Genomic DNA, 16,403 nt, shown 5'->3' with positions numbered 1-16,403 from the left:
GCCCAGCTAACTATAACATGTGTGAAACCTATGGTTTTTTAAGTGAATCTATATATATATATATCTATATATATATATATATATATATATATATTCACTGAAAAAACCATAGGTTTCAGACACGTTATAGTTAGACATTAGCATTTAAAAAACCTTAGAAATTCACTGATAAAACCATAGGTTTCAGGGGTGTTATATTTAGCTGGACATTTCAGTCGTACAAAACCATTGAAATTCCCCCGTTATAGTTCATTCGGCTAACTATAACTCGCGCGCCCGCAATGCACTGCTGATGACGTCACATATTACATCACTCATGACATGGTCAGTGACATCACTGGATGTGTATGTAGTTCTTGGAATTACTGAATAGGTTGTTGTAAATGGTATTGGTATGTCCATTTTTTTGAAATTTTTAGTTTCTATTTTTGAATGTGTGTATCAACGGTTATATTAGGGTGAGAGGAGGTCTGCCACTCTATCACAAGGATGATATCATGTCATTTGAGATGTCATGAGTGATGTCATGAGTGATGTCACTGGCCATGTCATGAGTGATATAATATGTGACGTCATCAGCAGTGCATTGCGGGACCGCAAGTTATAGTTAGCTAAACTAACTATAACGGAGGAATTTCAATGGTTTTGTACGAGTGAAATGTCCAGCTAACTATAACGCCCCTGAAACCTATGATTTTTTCAGTGAAAAAAAAAATATATGTATATATATATTCACTGAAAAAACCATAGGTTTCACACATGTTATAGTTAGCTGGACATTTTACTGATAAAAAAACAATGAAATTCCCCCGTTATAGTTAGTGCAGGCAACTATAACTCACGCGACCGCAATCCTCTGCTGATGACATATGTGTCTTTATGAAAAAAAAATATTTGTAATATATGTATAGCTAAAATTTAATGGAAGAAGACATGGGCAAATAAGTGTCTAAATACAGTATTAGCCTCAGCAGAGGATTGCGGTCGAATGAGTTATAGTTGCCTGCACTAACTATAACGGGGGAATTTCATTGGTTTTTTATCAGTAAAATGTCCAGCTAACTATAACATGTGTGAAACCTATGGTTTTTTCAGTGAATTTGCAAGATTTTTTAAATGCTAATTCCTAACTATAACGTGTGTGAAACCTATGGTTTTTTCAGTGAATTTGTACGGTTTTTTAAATGCTAAGTTACTTTACGCCATTCGTGGCGTGCGCGCCCAGTTAACGCAGTTCGTTCCGTGCGCGCACGGTGCGCTTCGCGCACCGCGCGCCCACTTTACGCAGTTAGTGCCGTGCACGCACGGTGGTCACGCGGTGCGCTGCGCGCACCGCGTGCCCACGTTACGCGGGATGGGCCATGTACGCACGATGCACTTCGCGCACCGTGCGCACATGGAGGACATATTATGCGCTTTGTTGTGAAAGGTAATCTTTTATATTTTCATTTGTAATAGTTATGCCATGCACACGGGGTGGGGATAGTGTGGATAGTTTATTTTTTTTAATTAATTTTTACCGTACGCGTACGGTAAGCGTAATCGGCGATTTTTCGAAAAAAAATAACATTGAATTTTTGGCCTTGGGGGTTCTTTGGGGACACCATCATCAATGCTAGGTGGTTAGGAACTGATTACATTACCCCTTTAGATGTTTTTTGCCTTTGTTTTTGCTGCCTCACTTAGAGTGCGAGAGAGAAAATGGCGGCCGCCGCTTCCTGGTTTCGACCGATTCGAATGTTTACTTAGATCTAACAGCCAATCAGAATCGCGCTCGCGCACGGCACCGTACGCGTACGGTAAGCTTACCGTAAGCGCACGGTAAGCTGCCACAGATATATATATTGATTTAAATGCTATTTTCTCAGGATCTACTGAACAGATTTACACCAAACTTACAAAAGGCACTTCCTTGACCTGAGGACTACCTCTCTGCCAAATTTCAAGTAACTCTGTTCAGCCGTTCGGGCTGTAGCTGTGTCTAAAGGTCCTATGGAAAAATGCATGGGAAAAACGCGTTTTGGGACCCCCCTTTTTTCTCAGCCCCCGCTTGACGAATCCCCCCGAGACTTTCAGGGTAGGAGCGGAGCGTAGCGCCCCACCTACTTTGAAAATTTCGCGAGGATTCGTCGACCGGCGCCAAAGTTATTCCAAATAGAATGTTGCGGATTTCCTATGGAAACAGGGTCCTAACTATAACTATCTACTGGCGACCGCCAGTAGATAATATATTTATATATATATATATATTTTTTTTTTTTTATTGTTTACATTCAGTATAAAATATCTGTAACCATAAAATTAATAAAGAATGCTTTTGATACTACTGAATAGAGGTTGCATGCGTATGTCTATGACATGTAGTATTTAGGTCCATGATTATTTTCAACTTTCTTAACTGTGATATTTACATTAAGTTATTTTCCCTGATTTAGGAATTTGTGTCAGGGGTACCCTTGTTTTTACACACAATATCGACCCATACCCACCAAGCATTTGCTGTAAACTTTCATCCAAAACCAGCTTACAGGTGTGTATCGAAACCCAACTTACTGGCACTCATTTATTGACCACAGTAGGATAATGACTGCATGTGCCTTCCGAGCTCTGAACCTGTGACTGTGAGATCAAACACAACCTCCTGCCCGTACATACCAATGAATATTGCCCGTAAATTGCTGTTGTGCTGTGCGAGATCTCGGACTGTTGTTGGGAGCTCCCTCTCTTGTTACCTGTGGTTACTCATCCTGTCACCCCGGAGCTATGGCCAGCCAGGACTGTTGGCGTTGTCGCTGTCACTGTTACGCTGTCGTTGTAACAAATAACTGATCTGTAGATAAAAGCATGACCTAGTCATCCATGTACCTCACACTGTAAATCCCTTACAGGGGTGTTGTTTATGCCTTTACCTTCCTATGACTTATGGGTGTCAACTTAGTGTTTACTTCACTATGCACGTGTGGTACTCATATCCTCCCCAGGAGGATGAAATGCTGAGAGAACTCGTGGGACGAAATAGAGGTCTAAAGCCTTAGTGCCAATTATATACACTGTCAGTAGACTTCCTCACAGTGGGCATGTAAGAACTGCACTGTATAAATTAAAGCCGCTCCAGGCAGGTGCCCCCAATAATTAGGCCCAGGGCAGCTGGTAGTACTCCAGCATATTCTGTTGACTATCAGTAAATGCACTCCTGACCTCAAACCTTCAAGCTGCTGTGTTCTTAAAGCATCAGAGCCCCCCACACGTGCTGGGGAAGGCTGTGCCTTGCCCGGTATTTAGCCGCTATATCATTGCATCCCTACCTTTACTACCAAAGGAGCACTGCACCTACAACAGGCCCATCTGTTGGCTTAGTCAATGCTTGTTAGTTGCATAAGATAAATAAGCCCCAATTATAGCTTTGTCGCATAGTCTACCAAGAGCTAGACGTCCCACACATAGCTGCCCAAGTTTCAGATTGCTATGTGTGACATTTATATCTCAGTGCAACTATGAGTGACATTTGAAAGACTATGAATGACACTTTATTGCTAGCATAATCCGGCTGCACTCTAGTTGGGGGGAAACGGCGCCAACCGCAGTCCCGGCCACTGCATATTTGGGCCGGAACCTCCCGCCTGGCACCTGCAAACGACAGTGACACGTTCAGCCGCCAACAAAAGGAGACCAATTGAGGCCCAGCGTGCAGCACCTTCCCCTCTGTGCCGGAGAAACGCTCCACAGCACCGTGTCCCCGGTTTTAGGTTTATATTTACCAGCGACTCCAAGATGCTTCAAATGAGTGATAGAGCAATCCCCAGCAGATTTGCAAAGGAACCTTACTCTCAATTTTAAAACATCATGCTCCGAACCAAGTCAGATTCACCGTCGACTGTGAAGAGAAACGCATGTGGCCTCTCCAAGGGACGAAGCACGCCTCAACTCATTCCAAAATCGTGAAACATAAAAGTGGTGCAGGGCAGGAGCATTGTGCACCCAAACCCCGTTTATCATTAGTCCCCGCAACACGGTTGCATTTGCATTCCCTATCTGCTGCAAATGCTCTGTGCGGTTTCTCTGTTCGGGGGGACAAAGAGGCACCACGCAATTTGTGTGATATGGGAGACTTGGGTGTCCCACAATATGTCCTTGTGAGAGGTTGGGGGGGAGCATTGAGGTGCGTTACCTAGCTGAGGCACGGTGCAGTAGCGTAATGTCTTTGTTTCTGGTAACTAGCCACTAGGCCTTAACCCCCAGCCACCATCTGTACCTGAAATGGCACACAGTTGCTTCTGACTGATGTACCTCCGTGAGGGCTCTCCACTCACCTGGCCTTTAGCATGCCTTGGCCATATTCTCTGGAAACCTGTGCCGCAGTGTTCTTTCCATGCTAGTAATGGTGAAAACGGTGAAGCAGCGCCACCCGGTGGCCTGAATGACTCCAGGTGCAATGCTGGGCTCAATCTTTGTGAAGGAGAATGAACTCGAGAGTTGTTCCTCCGGCCCAAGCTGATAAGTACTGCGCCTATTCTGAATGAGCAGAGATGCTGGAATTATGGCGGGACTAACACATGTTGTTAATTGAACATGTTCCCCCAGCAGAGTGACACATGGGCCCTGTGAGGTCGTATCCAAACACTTTAATCAAGTCCCACCGAACGATGGAAAACCTGATGGGTAGGGAGGGTACCTAGCAGCACACGTTTAGAATAGGCGTCTGAAACCTCGATCCTTTGACCACTAGCAGAGTCTCCCCTGGAATCGGAAGCTTTCCATTACTGCCCATCTGTAAATAAACCCCTTTGGGTTTAAATCAGTTTCTACCGCCTGACACAAAGCGTGCAGAAGCTGCGGTTACCCTGTTTTATAGACCGTTGTCTTGCGTTGTCACACCGCTGTCTGTGCTGTGTGAGGCCTGGCCATGCGAGCATCCTGTCCGCCCTGGGTTCTCGCTAGGATACGAACCGGCAGAAATGACATTAGGGGTCAATACCATGGGCAGGAGATGACAGAGGTCTGTGGGTGCCGGCACTACCAATGACTCTGCGGACCTGGCCTCTGCATTCTCTCAGCCACACCGAGGCTGCCATAGGAGGCACCCTTACGCGATGCAACGACAGCGGCCTTAGCAGCAGCACTCTTCTCCGACATTTGCGAGACGCTTCTGCTCGATGCGATGTTGCAGCGGCGACACCGCTTTAAGCGATGCGACAACAGCAGCTCCGACGGCGGCACGCTTCTCCGTGGATGCGAGGCGCTTTTCTTGATGCGGTGCAATGAGACAACTACGATGGCTGCGACGGCGACACGCTTCTTCGGCGTTGCGAGACACTTCCGGAATGATGCGAGATGCTTCCGCTCGATGCGATGCTGCAGCGGTGACACCCTTTGCGAGATGCGACGACAACAGCTCCGACGGCGGCACGCTTCTCCTTCTTGAGTCGCGCTTCCAGCTCCTTGTGACACGCAGTCCCTCAGAAGGCCCAACAACAGCAGCAGGCACTTCCAAAGAACTCTGGGGAGCTGGGGGGTGAAGTCCACTGGTCCCGGGACTTCGTTCAGGGGGCAAGTTCAGCACAAGCCCTTGGAGATCTTTTAAGCACAAGTTGAAATAAAGTCTTTGTAGTCTTTCTCCTCTCCTTTCATCAGCAAGGCAACCACTGCAGGCCAATCCCCCAGGTCAGGGACAGTACTCCTCCTTACAGCTTTCCCGGTTCCTTCTCCTCAGGCAGAGGTTCTTCTTGTCAAGCAGGATCTAATTTCTTGGGAGCAGGGTCCCAATACTTATACCCCTAATTCCTTTGTTCCTCTGGGGTAGAGGGGCCTTTGCCCAGTCCAAACCAGTTCTTGAGCACTTTGTTGATATGACTCTGACTTTCTATTCAGGGTGCAGGGCAGAGACATCAGCCGCTCCACAGGAGGTGGAGCCAGCATTGTGGTGGCAGAGCAGAGCCCTATTCAGAGTCCAGGTGCACTCCTCCCACCCATCTGGATGTCAATCTCTCTATTCACCACCAGGCTACCTAGCCCTGCCCCTCTGGGTTTCCCCAGCCCTGTCACTCACACAAACCAGACAGGCATATACACATCATAGCAGAGGCGGGCTGAAATGGTTAGGCAAGCAAATACCAACTTTCTAAAAGTGGCATTTGCAAAAGATGTATTTTATGATTCTGAGTTCAGGCATACTAAACTCGATTTTCTACCATGTTCCCTGGGTCTGTTAGGATCTTAGGATGTAACAATTCTGGCCTATGGAGAACAGGTAGCCTTGCAATAGTGAAAAACGAAAATGGCAGTAATTCACTATTAGGACATGCCACACACATCAGGGCTTGTCCTACCTTATACTTACAATGCACCCTGACCTTGGGCCTACCATAGGGGTGACTAATATGAAGTTAAGGGAAGGTTTAGGGACTGGGAAGAGGGTGCACTTGCCCAGTCAGCATAACAGTACCAGACTGCACGCAGGTTCTGCAATGGCAGACCTTAGACACATTTTACCAGGCCGCTTCTGTGGGTGGCACAACCAGTGCTGCAAGCCCACCAGCAGCATTTGTATTTACAAGCCCCGGGCACTCCTGGTGCACTTTACTGGGGTCTGACAATTAACCAAATAAGCCAATCATGGAACCCAACCAACATATACATTTTAAATAGGGAGCTGCACTGCACTGTGGCACTGTTTGGCAGTGGCACAGTGCTCTAAGCAGCTAACACCAGCAAAACACATGAGGCACAGAGACAAAAAGTGGAAGGGAGACTTACGCCAAGGTGCCAGGTCTAACACCGACCCTCGGCGCTGATGCCAGGAGTATTCTGCTCACTACCCCATGGCGCTGTGTAAACCAGGAGCAGGACTCCCCCACGCGACCTTGCGCCCCAAGAGCAGTAGGGAGTGGGCAAGGCGGCGTACGCTACCAACCACCCCCATATCTACTCCCGCAGGCCGGCGTTAGTTGGGGATCCTCCTGGAGTTCGATGCCCCCCCCGACGGGGGCTGGAAACTGCCCAGCCGAGGAGAAAGCAGGGTGGGGGACCTCGCAATGCCTACTGCCCCCACACTGAACCTCAGTCATCAAAGCCCAGTCCGCCGGCTTCCCCGAACGGACCCAGGAGGAGGTGGAGCGTTGCTGCCCTCACTGTTCTCCCCTCCCCCCCCGCAGCCTCGAGCCCACGTGGGCCCAATACTGACTGTACAACTGGGAGGAGGGCAAGGCACAAGGTGGGTCAGCACACACTGGAGGAGCAACTTGCTGCCCCTCCCAGCCCCCCTCAAACAGCCCACTCAGGCCTCAGACCCGAATACCCACGTGGGCCAAGGACCCCCTCAGCTGTGCCAGCTGTCCTACCCCCCTCCCCACCCCTGAAGCGAGGGGGGGAAGCGTCTCTAATGCCACTATCCTGAACTGGTGAACGGACGCGGGGGTGCACGCTCTAAGCTGGCCCAACATCCCCCTTCCAGGTGGACCGCCCTGCCCTGGACACTACCCTTACCCACGTGGCAGATATTTGGCCTGAAATCGAACCTAGATCGCAAGGTCCGATTGGCACACTAGCTCGAGCCCTGGACCACGTCTCCTCCCAGAGAGCCAGGGGCCCTGCACGAGGGAAAGGCAGGCCTTGCCTATGCTCCCGACATACTGGGGCACCAGCTGGGGCGCCACGCGGGATCCGCTGCCCCAGCCACCGCCGTAGGACGACTGGACCTGACCCGGTGGTGACCGGTGCCTCGGTGTCCCGCTCTTCCTCCCCGCCACAGCTGAGGTCTCCCCCCCACCCGACCCTGCTGCTAACGGCAGACACAGCGAGGCAAAGGCCCCCGGGACGGACAAAGCGCAGGGTGCTCTAGAAACAGCTGGAGCCCCACAGGCCCAACCCCAGCCCCTTCGGACCACTCGGTGCCTGGCACAGCCCATAGGAGACCCGAGGGAGCTGCCTAAACCCCCCCCCCCCCCCCCCAAGAGGCAGCTCGCGAGCCTACCCGTGCCACCCTGCCCTGCTGGCAACCCTTATGGTGAGGCGGGGGGGAAGCATATGGTGTGCACTCATCGTGCCACAGATCTCGGCAGCTCCCACGGGACATGTCTAGTCGGCGTCAGGGCGAGGGGACAAAGAGGCCGCCAGGGGGGCGAGGGAGGACTATATACCTCTCTCTGACCCCCCCCCCCGGCCGGAAGTGACGCGCAGGGGACCCTAACAGGGGTCTCAGGCCAAACACTAGGCTGCCCAGTGTGCCATCTTGTGGCACTAAAGGGGCCGCCCTCTTATGAGGGTCCACTGCGGGACTGTCGGTCAGCCCGCATATTTTGGGTCAGCCTTTTTACTGAATCATTCAATTTTTCTTTTGACTTATATTGAGGTTATTGGAGTCTTTCACATATACACCAGTTACATTACACAAGCACACATTCTCCTATTTTTGGCACGAGGAGATTAAGTGAATTGCGGGGAGATTAAGAGAGTTGCCCAGGATCACAAGATGTAATTGGGCCAACGATGAGAGTCGAACCCGGTCCAGCAGTTCCCAAAGTCGGCAGTCTTTGCCTTTATGCCATATCCTCTCCAACGAGCTGTTCATTGTGTACCTGCAGTGAGGCTGGAAACGCGATGTGTTCATGCTGAAAGTGTTAATGCGCCAACATCGTTAATGGCACTCTGCCTTGAAGCAGCATTTTAGTGCAGTCCCTGTCGAGAGACATTCTGGCTGTTCTTACAGCCTGTCTTCCGCGATACACATTCACGCAAAACAAGTGTGTTTGTGTATGTGTAGTGTGTCACTTGTTAATGGGTGGCAGTGCTGACGGCTCTCTCCTCCTGGTGCCTGCTTTGTGCATCTGGAATCCTGAGTCTCCTTTTCTCAGACACCCCTCTCCGCTTGGGCATTTGTTTAAACAAGATAGCGCCCCTCAAACCCTCCCCGCCCAATGGGTGCTGACAGGTGAACTGTCAGCAGTGACGACAGAGTGGTTGGGTCTGGGACGCTTTTACAGAGAAGTGAGAGTTGAGGAATGTTTTCAAGGCCTTTTGACATCATAGTGCGTGGCCTGAGATCAAATAAAAATAGACTGCACTCCACTCCCGTGGGTAATAAGAGATTCTCATGTATTTATTATCCTGGCGCAGGGATTTTACTTTGATTTATTTCATATTTTGTATGCTGGCCTTAAAAAAAGTTGAATAGCAGGTAATGTCGTTCCTTTCGCATCCACGCTACTTCTGTCTTACATCGACACATGATAAAATACTCATGTCATCAATGATTCTAAATATAATAATCTCTCCATTCATAGCACGAGCTGCCATTCACCAAACTATCCATATAAACCAGAAAAGGGTTATCCAGCACTCATCTGATGGACTTCAGAAGGACCCTTTTTAGAAGGAGCGCACAAAATGTTTTTTTTTAACTGTTTATGGATCATCACTACAAGATATTTATTGTGGGAGTATGAATACCAATAACTGTATTGCTACTGAATTACCTAATTATGCAAATCACCCAATTGATTGGGGCTCACATGTTCATCCTTAGAAGGAGGAAACACTGGTTGTGCCTCCTGGATTCCAAGCCCACGACCTCCCCTGGTAACTGGTCGCCTCTCCACGTCTGCCGCAGCAGCATAGAGGAACCGCTCCCGGTCCTTCAGCTGCGCAGCGTGGAGTTTCGAGTCCAGTCTTGCGCTGACCAACGTTAGTTCCTTGTTTCTGTTAGGTTAATTTTGTTTTTATTTATAGGTGGTTTCGTTCAGTTCCTGGTATTGTTTTTGGTTTATTATTCACTGCTGCCTCTGGGCTCTCTGCCCAGTTTTTGCCTTCCACCGCCCTTCTTTTCTTCCCTCCCCCCTCCGGCCAACCAGTCCATTCCGGATCCCCGCTTATCACCCTGCCCTCCCGCCACCCCGACTGACCGGCCTAACTCCTAGGGCTGCTTAATGAAGGCCTCCAGCGTGGTCACGCTGCTGGTGTGCCAAAGGCAAGCCCGTCTTCACCCTTCCATGCTTGGACTGCACCCAGTGCCAGACCCCTGGATCTTCTGCCCGCCCCCAATACTCCTCCGAAGGGATCCGTAACCTCGAACCCAAAACCCGAGACTACAACTGCAACATCACCTTACCATGCTCCACTGAAGGAGCCTTCTCCTGCCACCACTGCCACTTCTCCTGTGGCATGAGTACCCCAATGACCACTACTCCGCAGTCATCCAGCCACAAGTCACAGCTTCACTGGGCGCTACTCAGCATCAGATCACTCTGCAAGCACGCCAAAGAAATCTGGGACGCCATAACCACCCTCGCCCCCACTTCATGTTCATAACTGAAATCTAGTTCTCTTTCGTGTCAGCACCAAACATTGCCACCGCAACACACCCCGGATATAATACAATCCATCACGACCACCACAACAGAAATAGCAGAGGCATCACTCCCTCGACTGCAAAACTTCAGACAACTTCATAACACCTTTCATGGAACACCTAAACTTCCAGATCAAACTACACGCCAACACCACCATCAGAGGAACTCTCACCTACATACCGCCCGGACCCCGCTCCAGCTTCGCCAGGTCCATCCAGATGTCATCGCATCCCTGGCCATCGACTCCAACTACTACATCTTCCTGGGCAACCTGAACTTCCACCTAGAAGACCCAGACAACACCAACTCTACCACACTTCTCAAAAATATGAGCATCATCGGCCTCTCTCATCCTGTCACTGTCACCACACACAGAGCCAGACAGAGCTTAGACTCATTTTTTCAACATATGACATAGCCAAATTCTCCCACACCACCTATTCGACCTGAACGGACCACAGCATGGTCCACTTCACCATCTGCAGCCCACAAGATGCCCCAACTAAACCACTGACCCACCCACACCGCAAATGGAGCAAGGTCACAGATCTCCTCTGGATTACTGCCCTACAAGAAGCAAGACCTGCTCCCTCAAACACCCTCGAACCCGACATCAAAAACTTCACCCACAGGATCTCCTGAGCCGCCAACACAATTGCCCTCTGAAGAATACTGCCAAAAATATGGTCCACTCCAGAGCTACTGATCCTCAAGTGACACTGCAAGAAACTAGAGAGACAATGGCGATCTGATAAGACCCCCACCAACTTCGAGTCCTAGAGATCCGCCCTCAACAACTACCACCACATCCTCGGAGAAACCAAGAAAGAAGCCCTCAACACCTGTATCGAGGTTAGCACAAACATCACAAAGGAACTTATAAAGCATCGTCAGAGAATTCTCCTGCCTCACCGCCACCAAGAACACGATCCTCCCAAAGTCTCTGCGACACCCTAGCTGACTACTTTCACCATGAAATCTCCGACATCAAAAACAACCTCAACCACCTCCGCACCCAAACCAATGCCTTCCTCCCCCACCGGACCACTGACTGGAAACAGCTCTCCACCGAAGATGCCATCTCCATCATTAACTCCATACACTTCGGATCTCCCAAGGACCTCTGCCCCCGTCACATATACAAACTAGGAAGAGATGCAATCGCACGCCCCTTCGCAGAACTTCTCAACACCTCCAGCACAACAGCCACCGTACCTAACGCTTGCAAGCAGGCCCATGTCAAGCCCCCAATGAAGAAACCCTCAGAAAACACCAATGAACTCAAAAACTACCACTCGATCTCAGTTCTCCCATTTCCTGCCAAATTCTTCGAAAAGGCCATCAACCGCAGGCTCACAGACTACCTGGAAGGAAACAACTTGCTTGAATCCTCCCAATCTGGCTTCTGACAACCACAGTACAGAGACCGCCCTAATTGCAGCAACAGATGACATCAGACACCTGCTCTACCTTGCTGGAACGGCTGCCTGCATCCTCTTCGATTTATCAGCTGCCCTCAACATCATTACCCACCGCACCCTAATCACCAGACTCCAACACATCGGCATCCAGGGCAGAACACTCAACTGGATCTACTCTTTCCTCTCTGGCTGAACCCAGTGGATCTAGCTACCACCCTTCACCTCCGCACCCAAAGACATAATATGAGGCCTCCTCCAGGGATCCTCCCTCAGCTCCACCTACGATGACGCCACTGGCAGACAGCACCCGCACCCACTGACTCAACATCACCCCTTTCCCAGACTACACCCAGCGTGTCCTATTCCTCACAGAAGATGCTAACACCACAAGATCCATCTTTCAAAACACCATGATTAACACCGCCACCTGGATGAAGACCAACTGCTTCAAACTCAACTCTGACATGACAGAGGTCATCATCTTTAGGAAGAAACCCTCCCCGTGGGATGACACGTGGTGGCCCGCTGCACTCGGCCCGTCACCCACCCCCACTGATCACGCACTCAACCTCAGAATCATCCTGGATTCCCATCTGTCCATGAAAAAATGGATCAACGCCATGTCCTCCACCTGCTTCCTCACCCCTGTATGCTCCGCAAGATCTTCGATGGATCCCATTCTCATCCAGGAAGGCAGTCACCCAGGCCGTCATCACCAGCCGATTCGACTACGGCAACGCAGTTTATGTCAGAACCACAAACAACTCCTAAGCCGCCTCCAGAAAATCTAGAACTCGGCAGCAAGGCTCATCCTTAACCTCCTCATAAGATCCAGTATCACCTCTCACCACAGATCTCCACTGGCTACCCATCCAGTAAAGATGCCTCTTCAAGCTCCTCACGCATGCCTACAAAGCCCCCCATGAGTCCGGACCCACCTACATCAACAAACGCCTGACCTTCTACCAACCAGCCAGAGAGCTCTGTTCCTCCATCCTCGGCTTGACCCATATCCCCAGCATCTGTCGCAGCCGCTGCCTCGCCACCAAGTCCTGGAACAACTTCCCCCTCCACCTTCATGACTCCCCCACTCTGAATGACTCCAGGAAGCAGCTCAAGACGTGGCTCTTTGACTGCCCTCGACTGAGGCTCGAATCACCCACCAGCGCCTGGAGCCCCACTAGGGTGACAAGCCATGCTCTACAAGACCCACTGACTGATTGATTGATCCTTGACATCTGGGTTTCTAGATGAATAGAACAGAGCTGTCTTTTAATCAGAAATAAATGACAGGTGCTGGTTTGCTAAGCAGAGCTCAGAAAATCCTGACTGCAACCTGTGTGGAAATATGGCTTTAGATCCGTTGCCAGGAGAAGTTTAATGCGCATCCTCAGGATGTGAAATGTGTGTGGATGAGGGACCAGAGGAAGCCGGCTGAGTTGATATTGAGGTTCTCATTGGCTGCTTCGTCCCATGAGACAAACCACAGAGTGGATTGGGAAGACCGACTGGGTTCCTGAAGGTGGGATTTGTATCCTGGACACCATCATGTCTGTTCCCTCTGGGGAACAAAACACATTATGATCATCTGTTCTTGTGCCTTGAACTTTTAGCTCTCTTCCCTGTACAGAGCCGGGTACAATTGCGGATTTGTTTGTCCGCCATCATTTGTAGTGTTCGTTGCCAGGCTTTCTTGATTACACAGTGTTGAGAATTTCGAGCAAGCACATAATTTCTTATTTGATATCGTTGACAGCTATCGGTTCTTTGCCAAGATTAACCATCAGTTTAGTCAGAGGCTGCACATTTCATTTTACTCTTAAGAGTATGCTTGCCGCACTGCTGTTATCAATGTTGTTATATTTGTATTGTAGTCGGATCCCTCTAAACCCTTAAAAAAGTATTCAAGCTCTCAGCTGTAATATTCCAATACATCCTTCTAGCCCCTCACCTCTGCCTGATGACGGAAAGCCATAGAGGTCAGTTGGGAGGCCACTCTACACCTTTGCTCCTGTCCTGCCAGCACTCCACCACTTCCTATATCTCAGATAAGCTTTGGAATTTTCTTACATCCTTAATACAATTGAACATTGTGATCTAACAGGCTTAACTTGAGCTGAAAGCATTTGTAAGCAGGTTGGGTCAGGAAACCAAATAGAAGCCATTCTAACTTGTGGCTTTAAACTGGACAATGAAAACAGGTAAATGATGGGGTCTGAGGGAAAGCTACAGGGCCACGTGGACAAGTCCCCCTACTCAATCTATCTAAACATAAGGGTCCACAGGTCCAAAAAAGAAAAAAGGATAAGGAAAATTGCGTGAAAGAACACTAAGACTACTGTCTAGATGAAAGAGTCCTCATAAAGAGGACCTAATCCATGGGTACTCACAAACTTTCTCTCGGGGGCCAAATTTACACTGTGGTTTGTGGCCGAGGGCCGCACCGGTGGGGGCGGGGTCGGAGGGGAGGGGCAGGGCTAATGCAAAAAAAAATTGTGACCATGAGGTTGAACACAGGTCCCTGCAGCAGATGCCTTCGTCCACTGAGCCACCAGACCCGGCATACACACATCTCTCTCTCCCTCCCCCTCCCTCCCCCTCCCTCCCTCTCTCCCCCTGTCTCTCTCTCCCTGTCTCTCTCTCCCTCTCTCTCTCCCTCTCTCTCTCCCTCCATCTCCCTCCCTCTGTCTCCCTCCCTCTCCCTCCCTCCCTCTCCCTCCCTCTGTCTCCCTCCCTCTGTCTCCCTCCCTCTGTCTCCCTCCCTGTCTCCCTCCCTCTCTCCCTCTGTCTCCCTCCCTCTGTCTCCCTCCCTCTCCCTCCCTCCCTCTCCATCTGTCTCCCTCCCTCCCTCCCTGTGTCTCCCTCCCTCCCTCTGTCTCTCTCTGTCTCCCTCCCTACCTCCGTCTCCCTCCCTCCGTCTCCCTCCCTCTGTCTCCCTCCGTCTCCCTCCGTCTCCCTCTGTCTCTCTCCCTCTGTCTCTCTCCCTCTCCCTCCCTCTGTCACCCTCTGTCACTCTCCGTCTCCCTCCCTCTGTCTCTCTCCCTCTCCCTCCCTCTGTCACCCTCTGTCACTCTCCGTCTCCCTCCCTCAGTCTCTCTCTGTATCTCTCTCTCCCTCCCTCCCTCTCCCTCTGTCTCCTTCCCTCTGCCTCTGTCTCCCTCTCCCTCCCTCCGTCACCCTCTGTTATCTCACCCCCTGTGTGTGTCAGCCCTCAGCCCAGGCTGAGACAGCTTACCAGCGCGCGCACACACAGCCGCACCGAGTACTTCACAGGTCTTTAAAAGACAATTTACATGTTAATAAAGCTTTGTTGTATTTCTCCTCTCAGGCCCCTGCATCTCTACTTTGACAATCACTGGAATCCCCCGGCCCCCACAGAGCAGAGTCTGGGCTGCTGCACCCGGCAGTGTTTGCTAACACTATTTAATTATTTTTTTTTACACAAAGGTCGGATGTCTGAAAGGTCCGCGGGCCGCCAAGGAAGGGCCGTACTATGAGTAACCGTGACCTAATCCCATCACCCACCGAAGTGGCATGCTTCATCATATGGGATCTCCTCTCAACCGCAACCTAGTGCGATTGAGGAGCTACAATTCCCAGCCTTCATCAAATGGAGGAGCTTATGGATGTTTTAGCTATGCTATGAGGACTAGATCTCCTAAAGATCGATGAAGCCAACCTTTGGTGTGGTGAAAAAATAAATGTTGCAGTGTAAATAAAAATAAAATTGACTACGAGGAGGGAAAAAACTGTTTAGTAAGTAAGTCCAAGTGCCAATGTTAAAAATGTCAGTGAAGGCGCAGTCCTTAACAAATTTTCGGACACGCGTCAAGTGGCCTACGTGTTTCAGCCATCAACGATCTAAAACTGCGATCTTGGCTTTCTTCAGGACCAGTGCAAATAACTACTGCAGCTATTCAATGTGACAAATCAAAAAGATGTCAAAATACACAACATCCAGGAAATAAAAGTAACAATGGAACGATACAACCAACTGTCTACCTTAATGTCGTCTTGTTGACATATGAAACACTACCGCAGTAGTGAACAAATTCCCGTATCAAATCGGGGATAAAGCCTACCACTCCTGGTCACAACTCAGGGCGTGAGGCAACGCTCTGTCCGTCGTTACCCCGGGCTTCCATCCTGGTTGCTCCGAGCAGTTTAAACTGGACCCACAGAGCACGCGGACCCCAGTACAGTCTGCACCATAGAGGTGCCATATGACTGGGTCTAGAGGCCACGCCTGGCCTCCTGCAAGCAGAGCTGTCACCTGTGGTCTGTTCACTGGTTTCCTGGGTAAACCTAAACACCGAAATTTACAGGAATAGAGGCGAGTGCCTCTTAAGGCTCCAGCTCAAGTTCCGAACAATTTGATCAGCTGTTGCAGTCTATGGAGAAACCATCAAAGACAACGTTGGTTTATTTGGACTTCTAGCTGTGTAACTTTAGGTAGATACCTCATATGTAGAATAAACTGTACTCTGTGAGAACTTCTCCAAGACATTCTTAGATCATGGACCTCCCAGTTCAGTTCTCATGTAAACAGTTGAGGTTTACCTCAAGCCTCATGCCCCACACCAGGATTCTTCCCACAAACACCACTCAAAGGAACACCACTCTACCAACCCGGCCCCCA

This window comes from Triturus cristatus, chromosome 5_1 (assembly GCF_964204655.1).
Source record: "Triturus cristatus chromosome 5_1, aTriCri1.1, whole genome shotgun sequence".
NCBI lineage: Eukaryota > Metazoa > Chordata > Amphibia > Caudata > Salamandridae > Triturus > Triturus cristatus.
Note: the sequence above shows the minus strand (reverse complement) of the source record.